This window comes from Tamandua tetradactyla, chromosome 15 (assembly GCF_023851605.1).
Source record: "Tamandua tetradactyla isolate mTamTet1 chromosome 15, mTamTet1.pri, whole genome shotgun sequence".
In the NCBI taxonomy this organism is placed as follows: Eukaryota; Metazoa; Chordata; class Mammalia; order Pilosa; family Myrmecophagidae; genus Tamandua; species Tamandua tetradactyla.
Window position 1 is genome coordinate 21,261,598 of NC_135341.1, and position 18,388 is coordinate 21,279,985.

At 36.8% G+C, this 18,388-nt stretch overlaps 1 protein-coding gene and 1 long non-coding RNA gene across 2 annotated transcripts in view; both read right to left on the minus strand.

Annotated features, from left to right (window-relative positions):
- SYNPR (synaptoporin) overlaps positions 1 to 18,388 on the minus strand; it is a 321,242-nt gene that overhangs the window by 205,423 nt on the left and 97,431 nt on the right. The gene's annotated exons all lie outside the window — the stretch shown is intronic.
- On the minus strand, positions 1,555 to 14,053 carry LOC143657881 (uncharacterized). The gene is made up of 3 exons (XR_013163006.1): positions 13,791 to 14,053; positions 3,090 to 3,168; positions 1,555 to 1,678 (listed from the first exon to the last, which is right to left on the minus strand). It is a non-coding gene; the product is annotated as an uncharacterized LOC143657881 (long non-coding RNA).

Below are 18,388 nucleotides of genomic sequence, written 5' to 3' on the forward strand. Positions count from 1 at the left end.
AGCACTCTTGCCCGCTGAGCCACCGCGGCCCGCCCGCTTTACATGTTTTTACTCATTTAATCCTAATGAAGAAATTGAGGCACTGAGAGATTAACTAAAACAAGAGATCTGGGCTTTAGATACATTCACTATACTTCTAGGATTTTAATAGTTGATGCTATAAAATAGAATATTTCTCATTTTCACGGTTATCAAAAACGAATAGTTTTTTAAATCCTAAGAGATGATTTTTCATCTAATCATAAGAAAAAAGAGCAAAAAAATTTAACATACAACATCCAATGCAGATAGTGATAAAGCAGCATACGTTACAAGAGATGATGTATCTCAGTACAATATTTAGTTTATATTAAACATTTAATGCTTGTTATCTGTTATTGCTAGTTATTATATTACTTCACATGTAATGAGGAGACAATGCTCATTAGCTGTGTGACCTTAAGTAACTTATTCAACCTCTCTGATTTCTCAATCTTACCACTTCCATCTGAAAACAACCATAAACATGGTACCTACCTCACAGGGTTGTTGTGAGGTTCAGATATAAGACAACGTGTGAAGTGTTTAGGCCAGTACTTGACACACAGCAAACAATAAATAGAAGCCAGCATTTGTGTTACTATTGTTATTATTACTGCACATATTTTGCCAGCAGCAATGAAAATGTGTGTAAACTTTTTGGAAAAAACCACTAGGATAAATTTAGATAGCAAGAGTCATAAAAAGGCTTATATCTACTTTTGGAAATTTATTATAAGGAATTAATCTAATAGAGGCAAGAAGCAAATTTCATATTGCCTTTGGTAGCATTATCTCCAGTAATCCTATGGTTTAGACACCGAAGGATGTGTTCCTGGCCATCCAACACCTCTCTCCCCACATGGAAACTGTAGACAGAAACTAGCAAAAAGTATGTTCTGTCTCTGCAGGCATCAGAGTTATTTGATAATTGGTTGCCAGGCACTAAAGCAAGGCTGTTTTTAAAATATTTAAACCTATTAGTACCTACCACATGTGGGTCTCAATACTGTACTGCTTTTCATTTGGTGGATAGAGAGTAGTAGATGCTTAATAAATAAGTCTTGATGGATGTGTTTATTTATACTGGATATTATTATTAGATATATTTTGCCCCATAAAAGCAACCTTGATCTGTATTGGTTTAAGGTAAATATTTACTTTTGGTAATTTTTTCTTTTCTTATTTTTTTAAGAATGGTTACATAAGGCACTTATACTTCTTTGAACGTATTCCTAACCTCTCAGAGTTAAAATTCTGGAGAAATGACTCTGAACAGAATGAGACACTATTAATTATATCTTACCAGTGTGGTCTATAGCAATTTTACATACTTTCCTGCAGAAGGAAACTTGGGAGCATTTTCTCTTTAGAAAAAAGCAGAATGGTTCCTCTGCCATAGAAAGATTGGGGGTGATTTGTTTGAAAGGTAAGATACTGCTATGTTGAAGCAAAAAACAAACAAACAAACAAACAAACAAAAAACAACACAGACGCAATTGTTAAGAAAGTAAAACCCAAAAAGTTAAGTACACTTACAATTTCATTTGATACTGCCTTTAGGGACCAAACCAACAGATCTCATTGTGAGTGGGGATTTGTAGTTTTTCTAGTAATATCCTTTGGACAGAGTCAAAACCAGATTTAATTCACACAAATTCTAGATGAGAACAGATAGGGTTAAAATTAGACACCAAAATCACACTAACCAACCAACCAAACAAAAAGAGCAAACAGAAAATAGAATTTAAAAATGTGGCATAGGTAAGGAACCTTAGGCTAAGAGTGGGTAAGAGACTTGTTCAAGGTCACACAGCTGGGAAAGGGGAAGAATAAGATTTGAATTCAGGCCTGTCTTATTTCAAAGCCCATTCAATTACTGAGCAAATATTATTTCATCCCGACTGTGTGTTAGTGCTATGATCTGGGAATAAAGTAGTGGGTACGATAACTAAATCCTACCCTTGTGAGATTGCAAGTTGATAGGAGAAGTAGATAAAAAATTAATGATCAGGTAAATAAAAATTAGTATTATACTCGATGCAGTAAAGGAAAACCATATTATTATGTGGTTTATGAGTATTAGGAAAGGGTATAACAAGGGGCCTGACCTGATCTGGGACATGAAGGATGTAGAAGAGGTATCTCCACTCTATTGTAGTGCCAAAATTCTATTTTTACTTAAGATAATGCTAAAATCATACCTGTTAAGAAAATATGTGCAATACATAAAACAGATAAAAAAAATTAGAGCCATGATATACAAAGAATTCTTAAAAATCAATAAGAAAAAGAAACTATGCAGTAGACAAATGAACAAGGGATATGAACAGACAAGTGTTTTCACTGATGATGAGAATGCCCCTTATTATTGGTTAATTAGCAAATATGAAGAAGTTTGCTAATAGTTTTATGAGGAAACAGGCACTCTCTAACACTCTAAAAGGAGTTAATATAAAATGTGCAGGTATTTTGGTAATCAATGTTATCAGCACCTACTAAGAGTGAGCCTGCACACTTGTGATCCACTAATTTCACTTAGTATTTATCCTAGAATAATCCTCAGGTATGTGGACAAGGAGACAAGTTTGAGTAATAAAGGAGTAAAATAAATTTTGTTGTATTTGATTCTGTGCAATAGCATGCAACTCTTCAAACAAGCAATTCAGATCTATATGTAATAAATAAATAAGCATGCAAGACACATTTTTGCAGTGGTTAATAATAGAGCCTAAGTTTCAGAACAATGATATAATTTATGTGAAAGACTCCCAACCACACATGGGACATGTTTTCATGGGCCATGTGGCAAATGAAGTATATGGTAAAGTATAAAAATGTAAGGATGAATACACAATATACTCCCTACAGTGCTTACCTTTGAAGAAAGGGGCAAATGGGAATTGAGATGTATGTCAAGATAAGCTGGAGATTTACCTATGATATTTTGGTACTTTTTCCCAAGAATAATCCGATCATAAGTTACTTTGGTTATTAAAAAGAAAATGAAAATGTTGCTTACTGAGTGACAGAATTCCCAATATGAAAATGGATGCCTATCTCATCAATACCTTCCAGAAAAGAAGTCAGAGTCTCCTTGAGCTGGATGTTATGGCTGAACCATCAAGCAGCTGGAGCATAACTGAATTCCTAGGGCGATAAGGATAATAACGCTTTCCATTTGTTCAGCACTCTGCAGTTTTCGAAGTACTTTCCCCATACATTATCTCACTGGATTCTCAAAACAGCTTTATGAGAATGCATCTCTACTCCCCAGATGATGCCCAAGAGGATGACAAAGAGAAAAGATTCCTAAGATTGTATAACAGACATGAGATACACACAATGCCATTTCCTCAAGGACCGTGAGTAGCCTTACTTTAAGGGTCCCTTTGTGTATATGATAATCCCTCTGCTTGGGCAAAGGTGTGAGACAGAAAATGGCAATTTGGAGAGTTTGTGTAAAATGGTGTAACCTAAGAATGTATTTAACTTTTTGTCTCTGAAACCTGAGATCAGTATTGTCTCTGAAAACTCAAATCTGACTGCCTGGAATCAGGCAATCTAATTTCCCATGATGAATATACTAATGCTAGACTTGAAAAAGGGATGCATGGTACAATTTCTGAGACTGACACCTATGTCTTCTCCATTTTATCACTTCACAATTTATCACTTCACAAATATTAATTATTGATTGTGCATTTCAGTTAGACAATAAAGTCGTTAATACTAACAGCGTAGCAGACTACTTGGAATATGAGCTCATATTTAGATGGCTCCATTCATCCTAATGTGAGAAGAGGCTGCATAGCTTTGGCAGGGCCAGTGAGCATGTCATTAACAACTGAAGCTCTAGCATCAGGCACACCTGAAATAGAATTTGCCTCTGCTATTTACTAACCATGTGACCTTTGGGTAAGTAAAATTACCTCTATACGCTTTTCATTTTCTTCATTTGTAAAATGTGATTAGCATAGAAATTAAGAAAGCAGATTCTGGGTTCATACCTCAGCCCTACCACTATCTGCCTGTGTGTTGGTGAACGAGCTATTTCATCTTTCTTTGCCTCAGTTTTCTCATCTGCCTGAAAGGTCATAATTGCGGCCATATTATAGGGTTGCTGTGAGAATTAAGTAAGTTAATATCTACGTATTATATACATGTGTCTGGCACATAAACTCTCATGAGTGCTAGCATTATTACTAATGCTCTTAGAATAGTATGTGGCACCTATTAAGTGCTAATAAATGACAGTGGACTTTGATGGTGCTGCTGATATTATTGTCTTTCAGAAAAATGATTGTCTGGATTTGGACAAAGGTAGAGGTCAGATTCCTCCAGCCAGGAGGGGCACAAAGTAGAGATTCAGTGAATGCCTATTACTAGCTTGACTAACAAATACAAATGTCCTCAGGAAGTAAAAATAAATGCCTGTTTAAACTGAGAGTCACAAAGGACAAACTGGTGCAAGTTTTACTGACTTATCCAAGGATGGGTTGGAGAGGATAAGTGAGAGACAGAAGCTCTATTAAGCCATTCTTTCTCAAGACTGCCTAGAGCACTAAATAGAGAGGAAGATAATTCTAGGAAGAACCATTCTTGAATGTCTTCTTCCATGAACAGGACCAAAAGCTTATTATTAGGAAATGTTGGGTTGTGGTGAAATCTAGTATCCATTTTAATGATTCATTCATTCAACAAATAGTTGTTGAGAACTTACTAAGACTAGGTCCTATCATTGGTATTGGACATACAACTGGGAGCATATAAGATATGATTCCTGGCATCGTGGGGCTTACAGTCTAAGAGGAAACACTATAGAGACAGCTGAAGGCTCTGGAGAACTATAGCAAACGACAGGAGCATGATGAAATGTGGGAGAGCAGAAAACATTTCCAAGAAGGAAGGGGTCTTGGCTGAATAGCCAGGACAAGGTAGAGATGAGTAGTAAAGGCAGAAGGAGCAACTTTGGAGAAGGCCTTGGGAAGGAGTGCATTTTCAAGAGAGTGAAAAAAAAAAATCAATCTGGAACCAGAGTGGGAATATTTGATGGAATGAGGAACCTGACATCTAGGACATCAAAACATTTGCCTAAATTCACACAAGATGCACTCTCTGGCCTCTCTGGCCATAAGACTCCTGTGTTTCAAGAACATGTGTCCTATTGCCTCTCACATGGTGCTTGGCATTGTATTCCCACAAAGACAAATGAGGCACCTGTCCCAAGGAAGGAACTGTGATGACACCATATTCTTTTTTAAGGGTCAGTCCAGATCCCTTTCTTTTAGGTATACAATCTCATTTATCTCTAACCCGGCAGTTGCTCACATCAAAACCCATCACACTTCAATTTCAGGAGTCCAAACTCTGCTCCACATTCATCAAACAGCTCCATTCATCCTTTCATGTGTTTTCTGTCTTTGATGTATTTAACCGCCATCAGGGTGACATTTAGAGGGGGTATTCTTGCTACTCCGATTTGCTAAATGCACCCTCAAAAGAAAGACCTGACTGGAATACTGTCTACTTCAGCTCAATCTTTTGATTAAGATTCAAAATTAGACTGTAAAATACATTTATTTATCCTGATCTTCAGAGGGAGAGCCATTTCCCCGTTTCCAATTTGTTTGCAGGGTAGGAAGTGCTGAGATATCAGGTTTTTCTCTTCATGGAGAGGAATATTAAATATCCTATGAAAAAAATGGAAATCAGAAGTATTTCATCCAAAAGGTTCCTAATTGAAAGTGAGATTGAACTCCTGTGTGCTCGCTATTAATGGTCACGATAGCTCTTAATTAGTGAGCACCTCCTATATACCTAAGAGCTTTCATGTACACACCAACAACAATCCTTACAACAATCCTGCAAAGTCAGATTTATCAGCACCATTTTATATATGAGGACAATGAGGGAAAGCAGATATAAGAGACTTGCCAAAAAAAGTGGCAGACACAAAATTTTTGCTTTGGCCTAAGTGGATAGTAGGTGTCAGGTGTTTTGTCTGACTGGCATTCATTTATCCTCTTTTATGGTGACAGCATCCTGCTTTTGCTTTAGGGAATCACCTTTTCCCCACTTTCAACCCACACCATCCCCGAGGGGCTGATGAGACGTCCTGGCTTCAGAATGGACACCTGGCCAGTGATTGGCTCAGGAATTGGTACATGATCCAAGTGAGCCAATCAGAGCCAAAGAACCTCAGGCTCCCAGCATTGTTGGGAACTACTGGTAGAAGAAGCTGCCTTTCTGCTCAGTAGTTAAACTGGGATGATGTAAACCCAGGGCTGCCCACAGCCATCTTTTCCAGAGTCTGCCTAAAAATAAAGACAACCCAGAGAAACATACATGATAACATGTTTGGACTGTATCCCAGTCATGTTGACCCTAGCAATTCTCCTCTCCCCCTCCTTTTTCCACTTAAGGTAGGTTTTGGTTATTTGGAACAAAAATACTTATCTAAAAATGGAGGCTAAATTCACACTCTGTCCATTTTAACACGGGTTTCACAATGCACAGTGCACAAGGGAGGGATCAATAGTGAATATTCTGTTATTCCTAATTTCCCTGACAGCAACTCCAAAAGGACCACTTCTATTACTCTTGCTGTTTATAGTCTGATGAAAATAAAAGCCCAGATGTAGCCAAGATTCTAAATCTCCACATGCAAAGGGCAGTAAGATCTAATTTTAGAGGTTTAATTAAATATGTTTTCTTAAAATATAATAAATGGTACTTTTACTTTCCACTTTTTATATTTATGGTAATTTGCTTTGTATGAACAGCTACCAATAAATAGACTTTGAAATTATTAAATTTCTGCATGTAGACCTAATAATTCCTGGGATCTCAGTCTTTGCACAGTCAGATTTTAAATGCTCAGCTGCCCTTAAAAACATACACATGTAGTTTAAAAAGTAACTCCAAAATTTTCTTGGGCTCATGAGTAATAATATTAACTGGAGGTCAGTTCATAACCCATAGTATGGTGGATGCTGTAATATCTCATCCAGATACCCCATCAGGAATAAGGGCCATATTAACCCAGCTTCTGCTCATGCCCTTGGTTGTCAGCTTTTTCAGGTTGCCTCAGCTGAAGAAAGCTGCCTTACCCAAAGTCCTGCCCTCTTCCTGGGGCAACCTGCATTCAATGACTGATGATGGGATACAAAGGTGCAGCCCCCTTATCAGAACATGGGATACCTTTAAAGGATCATCCCATATTCAGAATTTCTTACGGGATGCTTGAGGTCTTTATTGTGAGGACACTACAGCTCATCTTCTCCCTTTGCCCAGTCTGATTTCCTTCCCTTCCTCCCCTCAAGAATTGACACCAGCACTTCCTGATAAACCTCCTGAACTAGACTGATTCAGTACCTGCTTCATGGGAACCCAGCCTGGGACCCACAGCAAGTGTCCCAAATGCCTTTTCCCTTCCCTGATTCTCTCATACCCCAGAGCTACTTCAGAACCTCTTAATTAAACCCTCAAACATTCTCAATAGCCCCAGCACAATATAGACATTTTTCCTATTTTCCCAACTCCTCATTCTGTCCCAGCTCTTTGCTGTGTGGTCCAACTTTGCTTCCTGCTTATGTGTTTTCATCTTTTCTCACACTTTGCTTTTCTCTACCCATCATCCAAACTCTGAAACTGGCCTAGCAAATAGGATTCTTTGGTTGGCTAGAGGGATGAGGAAGACATAAAGGAGGAGTATTCAAATTATTCCAATCACCTAGGACCATAAAGATGCTAAAGTTCTCTTTATAAAGTAGTGAACTAAAGTATTGAAAGAGGTGGGCAAAACAGACTGATTAATTTGAACTTAATAAGCAGAAAATTCTAAATATTAAGAGATGTAAAGTTCATCTGTGAAACAATAACAGATTTGTGCTCCCCTCCTCTAAAGACTGTGGAGTTCTAACATAAATGTATGATAAATTTTACATTTATTTAAATAAATAGTTATTTAGAGAAGAAATGTCATATACTTGGATATAAGGTAGTAGTACATGGATGTGAACGTTGCAAAGGTGCTGTACTGATAATTAAAGTACAGAAACACTTTCTTAAAGGACTGCTGTGGGGATCAAATCAGATCATTATGCAAGCATAAAAGCTCTGTGTGGGTGGGAGACATTTGTCATGCTCTTTGAAGCATTGCACAATCTATTAAAGGATAGTCCCAATTTAAAGAGATGACAGTTTTCTTAAGAGGACTTCCAGGCCAAATATAACCTGAGTCTTGAGGGCCTACAGCCATTTGTTTTGAAAAATCTTAATTATCTGAGAAGAACAGCAGCTGCCCCTTAGCAGGGTCCTTGCTGGCTTAGTGATGCTCTCTGCTGGCCTGCAGCACACTGGCAGTGCATTAAGGGGACAGCCTACTCCCTGGCACAGCCTGATGTGCTGACCACTAGCAGGACAACATGCGTTCTACTCTGCCAGGCAATGACCAGCATCCACTCCCACCAGGTTGGCCCCCATGAGGGACAGAGCCACATCCCCTGAGGCCAATCTGAGGTCACACACACAGAACTGATGCTCATTGGAATACAGTGAGTCACGGTCAATTTGCATGTTAAGAAAAAAATAAAAAGTAAAAAGAAAGGAAGAAAGGAAGTAAATATAATTTAACTCTGCTCTTACTCCCATAGAAGATAATTACAACCAAACAAGAAAATTAAATGTCAAAGTGCCAGACTATATTATAATTAAACAAACACAAAGCAGGTTTCAAGAACATTAAGAATGCCATCTAAACGACTCAAACAAAGCTTGTTAACAAGGAAGGCAGACACCTTGTCATTACTCCACAACTCGAGGCTGCCCGATGCTTTCTAAGATGGCAGGCAGCATTGGAACACATGGACTCCTTACACGGTAGGAGAAATTTATTTCTTTTATTTATTTCTGGAGTGAGGCCATAAATCCTAGTTGTTAAGGAACAGGCTTTGGAGTAATGAGGAACAGATTCAAATCTCACTCCACCATGCCATTTTAGATCACCAGAGCTGCTATCAGATACCATACAAAGACTTGAACAAAACAATAGGAATTTATTGGCTCAAGTTTCTGAAGCTAGAAGTGCAAAATCAAGACATCTACACAGCTTGCTTTCTCCCAGAGACCATAGCTTCTGGTACTAGCCACTGAAAATTCTTGGAGATTTTTGGCTTATATCTCTGCCTCCCATCCATGGTTACCTCTCTTTCCTTTATGTCTGCCTTCCAATTTCTGCTGACTTCCAGCTTCTTCCTGGAAGTCCATCCCTGTGGCCTTCTCTGACTTCTGGCTTCCGATTTCTCCTCCTTATGAAGCCTTCAGTAATATGGATTAAAGGCCCACCCCCATTCACTAGGGACATACCTTAACTAAAAATAACATCTTTGAGAGGTCCCATTTACAATGGTTCACACCTATAAGAATGTGGATTAAGATTAAGAAAAGTCTAGGTTGGGGTACACTGTTCCCACTGTGCCTCCATTTCCCATCTGTAAAGTAGGAATCGATTACTTTAATTGGTGAGCAGTGTGTAAAGCCATCATCACAGAGCCTCATTTGTAGTAGGCACTCTGTATGCGTTAGCTGTGTGCTGTAATTAATACTGACGGCAGTACCTGATGCATTACAGGGGCACAGTGAGAGTTGGCCTAGATGAAGTAAAGGTGAATGGACATCTGCCTACCAACAAAATACAACTGAGCACCCACCCAGCAAGGTCTTCACAGGGCTAACACTTGGTCTTGAGTCTCTTGGCTTTGACATTTAGCTCCATGAGGTTAGGAACTATATCTGTTTTATTCTCTACAGAGTGCCCTACATATGGTATATCTGCTTGAAATATATTGACTGACTCCATCATTGAAAGAGTAAAAGGCAAATCGTATGTATTCCCAAAGCATGCAATGGAGGATTTTTCCTCTACTGGCCTCATTTATGTCTAACCACATATCCCCAGTCCTTAGCCACTACATTATTTTAAAACATTTTCTAGATGATTTTGAAAAATGTTAAATTAGCGGTAGCAGGGAGAAGAGCTAGAGGTGCTAGTTAAGTTACAGCCAAGCTATGAGTATGCTTCTTCAGTCAAGAGCGGAGAGGAGAAAGAGAACTTCGCATTTTACTGAACGATTTCTTGTCCATTCCCCCAATAGATTTCCACAAAAATTCTGCATTCTAGTCGTTATAAGCAATACTATAAATTAGTAATTTGAATTTCAAAGAATTGAAGTCACTGTTTCTGAAATTGTAGGACACATAATTAAAATGAGAGGTGATTTTATGTGACACACAATACTAAATAACATTGAATCATACCATCAGAATGACTTCCTTTTCAATTGTTTCCCAATATTTCTTATTTCATTAAGGAAGACATCTCAGTTTATTGCTAGCATGTCTTTTATACCTCTAAAACACTTGCTAACCTCTGAGTAAAAGAAGGGGGCGGTTATGAAAAAGGAGGTTTCAAGAGAAAAGAAAATGAATTGAATGAAAATGAAAAATACAAAATAAAAAATATGGGAACACAGAAATAGCAGTGTTGAGAGGAAAATTAATAGAACTAAATGCTTACTTTAGAAAAGATTAAAAATCTCAAATCAATAATCTAACTTCTCATACCTCAAGAACCAGAAAAAGAAGAGCAAAATAAACCCAAAGCAAACGGAAGGAAGAAAATAAAAAAAAAAAAACAACATCAGAAAATAATAAAGAAAATTAATGAAACAAAAATCTATTGCTTTGAAAAGATAAAATTACATGTCTACCAAGATGACAAAGAAAAGAAAGAAAGAAGAGACACATTACTAGCATTAGGAACAAGCAGGGTCTATCATTACAGACTCTGCCAACACCAGAAGGATAGGAGAGTATACTGTGAACTACACACATATAAATTTGACAACAAAGGTGAAAAGGACCAATTTCTTAAAAAGCACAAACTACCACAACTCAGTGAATGTGAAATAGATCATTTGAATAGTTTTATAACCATTAAGGAAATTAAATTCATAATTAAATAGCTTGCCCCAAAGAATTTCCAGGCTGAGATGGTTTCACTGGGGAATTCTACCAAATGCTTAAAGAATAATTAATACAAATTCTACACAATCTTTACCAGAAAATAGAAAAGGAAGGAACACCTCCCAATTAATTTTATAAAGCTAATATTACCCTGATACCAAAACCAGAAAAAGACAGTCAAAAAAACCCCAAAATTACAGACTAATATTCCTCATGAATGTAGACTCAAAAATCCTTGACAAAATATTAGTAAATGTTCCAGTAGTAAATAATATGAATTATATCCCATAAGCAAGTAAGATTTATTCCAGGGATGCAAGGCTGTTTCAATTATTAGAAAATCAATTAAGGCAATCCACCATATTAAGAAGCTAAACAAGAAATATCACACGATCATGTCAATTGATGCAATAAAAGTATTTGACAAAATTCAAACCCCATTCATGGTAAAGCTTTGAGAAAAATAGGATTAGAGGGCCACTTCCTCAACTTGATAAAGAACTTCCACAAAAAACTGCAAGTAACATTATACTTAATGGTGAAAGTCTGAATTGCTTTCTCTTATGATAAAGAACAAGGCAAGGATACCCACTATCACCACTCTTATGCTATACACTACTGGAAGTCCTAGCCAGTGCAATGAAGAAAGAAAAGGAAATAAAAGACACACAGATCAGAAAAGAAGAAATACAAATGTCTCTATTTGCACTTGAAATTATTTTCTATTAAGAAAATATCAAGGATTCTACAAGAAAATTCCAAGAACCAATAAGTGAGTTCAGCATGATTGCAGGATACAAGGTCAACATACAAAATTCATTTGTATTTCCATATACTAGCAATGAATACATGGTCTGAAAATTTAAAATACAGTTTTATTTACAGTTGCTGTGAAAATAAATGCTTAGGTTTTATCAATCAAAGCCTATATGGGTCCTTTGCACTGAAAACTACAAAATACAGAGGAAAGAATCTAAGTTAATGGAGAGACACATTGTGCTCATGGATTGGAAAACACAACATAGTGAAGATATCATTTTTCCCCATATTGGTCTATAGGTTTAATGCAATTCCTATGAAATTCCGAGAAAGTTTGTATATGGAAAGACAAATGAACTAGATTTGCAAACCATTTTGAAAAGGAAGGATAAAATGGGAGGAATCAGTCTACCTGTTTTCAAGACTTATTATATAGCTACAATAAAAGACTGTATTATAATATTGGTGGAGAGATAGCTACATCAATCAATGAAATAGAAAACCCAAATGTAGACCCAAACAGATATGATCAACTGAAATTTGACAAAAGTACAAAAACAGTTCAATGGAGGAAGAATACACTTTTTAACCAATGGTGTCAGAGCAATTAGATATCTATAGAAAAAACATGAACCTCAACCTAAACCTCAAATAGATGATTAGCATATGGTGGTTTGTTATTCTATTCTCTCCAATGTTGTGTATTCTTGCAAAATTCCATAATAAAGAGTTTTAAAGAGAAAAATAATGTGAACTGAATGATTTAATGTTATTAATGCTGTGACCTTGGACCACTTAAGTCACATCGTGAAACACTATATCAGATAAACTGAAAGCATCCATGCAGTTACAATACTAATATATTAGATAGTTGTAATTTATATACTAAAAACACATATGGATTTATTCTCATAGAAAAAAATCCACTTTATTGTACAATTCTTCATTCCAAAGTGTTAATTTTATGCTCTTAGAATAAACGCAATATAGATCCATAGATTAACTCTAAAGAATCAAGACCTTAATTTTCATTTTTTACTTTCTGAACCCATACAAATGCATGTTTTAGTGAAAATAATCTATTTCATATCCTAGTGATAAAAATATTTTGTGCCCATGTTTTCTGACAATTGAAGTTTCTTATATTGCTCTAATTTTAATTATACTTGTTTTATTAGCGATTTAACTTGGCAGGAAGGAAAAAAATCAAGAAACATAGACATTCTATATAATAACTCTACAGTGCTCTGCTAAGTGTAAAACCATGTAATTAATGTTTTTGTTTAATAACACAGACTCTAATTTTCTGGAGCACTGTGTCTTCATGAGGCAGGTTTTTAAAGCATCTAAAATGAATCTCACTCGGTTTGTTTCATCCTTGTTGTTTAATTCTCTGTAAATTTTTTTTTTTTTTACCTTTTATTGTATAGTATATTAAAATGAAGACTTTATCACAAAGTAAGTGATTTCCTTAAAGATGATAGATTGGCATCACCTTCCCTAACTCCACTATTGTCCCCAAGCAATTTGTTGTAGGTTTCCTGTCTTGTCAGTTTCACTTAACCCAGATAATTATACTGGTTAAAAAGATGCTTCTTTTCTTACCTGAAAGTGACTTCTAATTGAGGAGCAAGAAGCTTTATTAATCTAGAATTGTAAACTTTATTCTAGTTAAGTCTCAGGAAACTTGAGAACCACTGATGAAAAAGCTGGTAATAAAATACCACATCTCGTTGGTACGATTTTGATAGAAAACTTTCTTTTCTTGCTGCTTTTAAGTAAATTGAATATTTATTTTTTGTGCTGTTGGTTAAATAAATGTTCAACTCATTTAACATCAGATGTGTTTCCTAAACACTATCTCTATTATCTGACATCAGACTCTATCAACATCATTTTCGTTTTAGATTTTCCTTTAAGATTTAGTTGACAATTTAAATATCAAAACCATCACTTCAACTGCTATACCACTGAATCAGTCGTACCTGGCATCTTAGTTTTCTTGGCTGCTGATACCACAGAGTGGGTTTGGTTTAAACAATAGGAATTTATTGGTTCATGGTTTGGAGGCTAGGGGAATTCTAAAATTGAGGCATCACCTAGGTGATGCTTTCTCCCCAAAGTATACAACATTCTGATGCTGGTTCCTGGTGATACTTGGGGTCCCTTGGCTTGTATCACTGCCTTGCCTCATGTGGTGATGTCCTCTTTTCTCTTTCTGGTTCGACTGATTTCCAGCTTCCAGCCTCCTCCCCATGGCTTTCTCTTTATAAGGCCTCTAATAATCCAGATTAAGACCCACCCAGTCCAGTTCACACCCTAACTAAAAATAGCACTCTCTAAAAGTCCTAATTATAATGGGTTCATACCCACAGGGACGTGAATTAAGAACATGTCTCCATTGGGGTACTTAATTTAATCTACCATGCTTGATAATAAGAGAGATTAGTCTGAGTGAAATTTAGTGAAAAACTATGATGAGAACACAAAACTGACATGATTCCTCATTTAACCATTTACTATTTATCAGGAGCTGTTTTATGCATTAGGAATACAATAAGAACATTATATATATGGTCCTTGTTTTGTAAATCTTACATTGCAGTGGAAGAGATAGTCAAAAAACAAGCAATTAAAGAAATAATTTCAGACGGTAACTTGTGCCATGAATTAAAAAAAAAAAAAGGACAGGGAGTGAAGTGCTAGAGAGAGAAGGTAATATATGTTGCTCCTTTAGATAAGGTGATCAAGCAAGATGAATGATAATTTGGCATCTGAGCTAAAGCCTGAATGAGGAGAAAGGGAGTGATGTGAACTGGTTAAAATTATAACAAGAACTTTCTTGCAATTATGTGGAGAATGGATTTTAGAGGGGCAAGGCTACATGTTGGGATACTGTGGCAGGTCTCCTCTTGAGAGACAATGATGGCTTGGACTGACTAGGGTGGGAGTCATGAAAATGGAGCAAAGCAGACATGTTTGAGATAGGTAAAAAAAAAAAAATTGGTTTTGACAGCACTTAGTGAATTGGAATGGAAGGGGAGAGGAAAGGCGAGAAACCACTATGGATTCCTAGGTTTTGGACTTGTTAGTTGGGTGGTTGGTGGTGCCACTCCCTGAGGGGGAAAAATGCCTGGTGGAGCAGGTTTTAGAGTGGAGATCAAGAGTTCCTTTTTTGGACATGTTAATTTCTAGACGTTCAAGTGGACTGGTCTGGCAGACCGCTGCATGCTCAAGTCTGGAGTATAGAGGACAGGTCCAGACTGGAGATAGGAATTTTGGAGGTACTGTCATACAGATAGTATTTTGTAAATTGGGACTAACTGAAATCACTAGACTGATTTTAAATATCATTTCAGGAAGCTGTGTGGAATAGAATTCAACTGTAAACCTAAGGCCTCAGCAAAACTGATGGTGAGGTATTTCATTTTCACAAATTATAATCAAAATACAAAAAAAAGTATTTGAAAGACTTAAAGACTAAGTCGAAAGCTGCTTTGATCTAATTAAAACATTGGGGCTTAGAGGATATTTTTTGAGCTTCTGGTTGTACTATGTTTGTATAAGATACTTTCTCCAAATCAACATTCTAAATGTTGACAAGGTTCTCACTCATTAATACAAAGTTCAAACTGTTAGGAAAAACATAGAACTTCTCCTTACTTTCCACAGTAGGCCTAAATAATATCCAAACAATTTCTAAACTACTGGAGAGTAGGAAATATGCTTATTTTGAATCCCACAAAGCGCTAAAAGTTCCATCTTGAAATTTTTGCCGTGGCCCTAAAAATTCTAGCTTTGCCCAGAAATCATATACAAAAGGCCATGATAATTTGGCACATTTTAAACACCAGAGTGTGAAATTACCACAGGTAAGTTCCAGTATAATTTTCTGGATAAGGATAAATTCCACTCTTCAGACTTCCATAGAAGAGGGATTATGAAGTTCTTTTGAAAGAAAGTATCCAATAATTCTTTATTGGCACACTAGACAGCTTGTCAATATGTTTTTAAAAAACTCACCTAAATGACTATCAAAGGATTAAAGAAATCCCAGTTAGAGGCAGAGTCAATCTTTTTAGAATGCTCTCAAGGGGCTGGTTTTCTAAACGAAATCTTGCCATGTCTTTTAAAATATCATTGTTTCCATCTTGGGCTAGATTTGGATGAAGTTTCTCCTATACGACAGAGAACTCCAGAAAGCTTTTAGAGGATAAAGGGGGATTAACACATCTGTTTATGGACATTTGCAGATTTATCACTCATTTACATATCTCTTCCTGTTTAGCTACTTCCTGATTATTTGCACTTTCAAACATCAAAAACAATGTGGATAATCCACAGGTTCAGAGCCACATAAACTTTTTAAAAAGTTTATTCCTTGCATTAGATATTAAGATGCAAGTTAGCTAATTTGAGGGGTTCATCCAAAATCCTTTCAATAAAATGGTCAAAAGACAAAAAAAATGACTTGGAGTTTCTGAATCTCTGCATTCCATAGGTGTGGAAGGAAATTCTTCCTAGTATTCTCTAGCCCTAATAAATCCCAGAATCCATACGGCAACAGGAAAGATGTTAAAAAATGTTTTTAAATAAGATAAGGAAAATATGGAATTAGATTGATTATACCAAATATCATCAAATAAAGTTACCAACATGGAAGGCCTGGAGAGTAACAACCCCTCTCTTCTTTACCTTCACACCACTTAGTAGAAATGTATTAAATAACAACTATGACATAAGTCAGACAAGTGGAAAAAAAAATTAGATTCCACGGATCTTGAACACCTAGTCTCCAAATTCCAAAGGACTGGATTTTAATTACCATCATAAAATTCCAGGACAAGTATTTGATTTTGTTCAGTGAATAGAGAGACAAATATTGAACATTTTTGAGGAAAATAAAGATAACAAAATGTCACTGGGGTTGGGTTGTCTGGCAGTAAGCATTTCATTATTTTAACTTCTTAACTGACTTTATCGTTTTCATATAAACATTTATTTTCTCCCTCTATTGGTGAATCCTCTTCCCACCCTTATCCCCACCCCCACTTTGCAGCCCATAAGCTTGGATGATTTCTTTTCCCTAATCTTGAAAATAACAGCATCTTCACATAAGACGTACTTCCCAACTCTGAGGAACCCTCTGTCTAGGGTCATGTTTGAACATCTATCAACAGATGGTCTTCGTTTTTTTTTTTTTTTTTTTTTTTTTACCTACAATTGTCTCATCAAGTGTTTGCAATCTGACTTGAAGCTACAGCATATAAATAAAATAACTCTTTCCAAACTTGTCAATAAGCTCCTTTGGCCAAATTCAAGGACTATTCTTCATTCTATTTCTCCTGGTTCAGTATGAAGCACTAGACACTTACTAATGCCTCCTTTTGGAAACATGCTTCTTCCTTAGTGACCTTGACTTTACACTTGATAGAGCTCCTTTTTGGTATCTGTGCTGGTTTGAAAGGATGTATGTCCCCTAGAAAAGCCATGTTTTAATCAAAATCCCATTTCATGAAGGCAGAATAATCCCTATTCAATACTGTATGTTTGAAACTGTAATCAGATCATCTGCCTGGATGATGTGATTTAGTCAAGAGTGGTTGTTAAGATGGATTAGGTGATGACATGTCTCCACCCATTTGGGTGGGTCTTGATTGGTTTATTGGAGTCCTGAAAAAGAGGAAATGTTTTGGAGAATGGGAGATTCAGAGAGAGCAGAGAATGCTGCAGCACCACGAAGCAGAGAGTCCATCAGCCAGCGACCTTTGGAGATGAAGAAGGAAAACGCCTCCCGGGGAGCTTCACGAAACCGGAAGCCAGGAGAGAAAGCTAGCAGATGATGCTGTGTTCGCCATGTGCCCTTCTAGCTGAGAGAGAAGCCCTGACTGTGTCTGCCATGTGCCTTCTCATTTGAGAGAGAAACCCTGAACTTCATTGGCCTTCTTGAACCAAGGTATCTTTCCCTGGATGCCTTAGATTGGACATTTCTATAGACTTGTTTTAATTGGGACATTTTCCTGGCCTTAGAACTGTAAACTAGCAACTCATTAAATCCCCCTTTTTAAAAGCCATTCTGTTTCTGGTATATTGCTTTCTGGCAGCTAGCAGACTAGAACAGTATCCCTTCCTGGCCTCTCCTATTTTTGCTCCTCATCTCAGGGTATTCTTGGAGGTCCAGGCTCACTCTGCTGGTCTGCTCTGTTATCACTTTCCTTAAGAAACTCTGTCCTTCTAACTAATTCCCCTATAACCTCTTACACAGGTAGTCCTGAAGTGACTGTTTCCAGACCTGAACTGCTTTGGAACTTGGGTCTCTTGCATCCAACTCTTGGTTCTTCACCTTCAACATTCTTACCTCAAACTGAATGAATACAAAATCACATTCATTTTTGCCTCAAGCTAATGTCCTTTCCTGCTTTCGCCCTTTGCTTTAGTGCAGGACACCCAGACTCAAAGCCTGGAGTTATCTCTAGTTATTCATTAATTTATTATACAAATATTTACTGAGCCCCTGCTGGGAACCAGACACTGCTAGTAATGCAGAGACTAAGTAAATAAAACAGTTTTTAACCTTGCAATT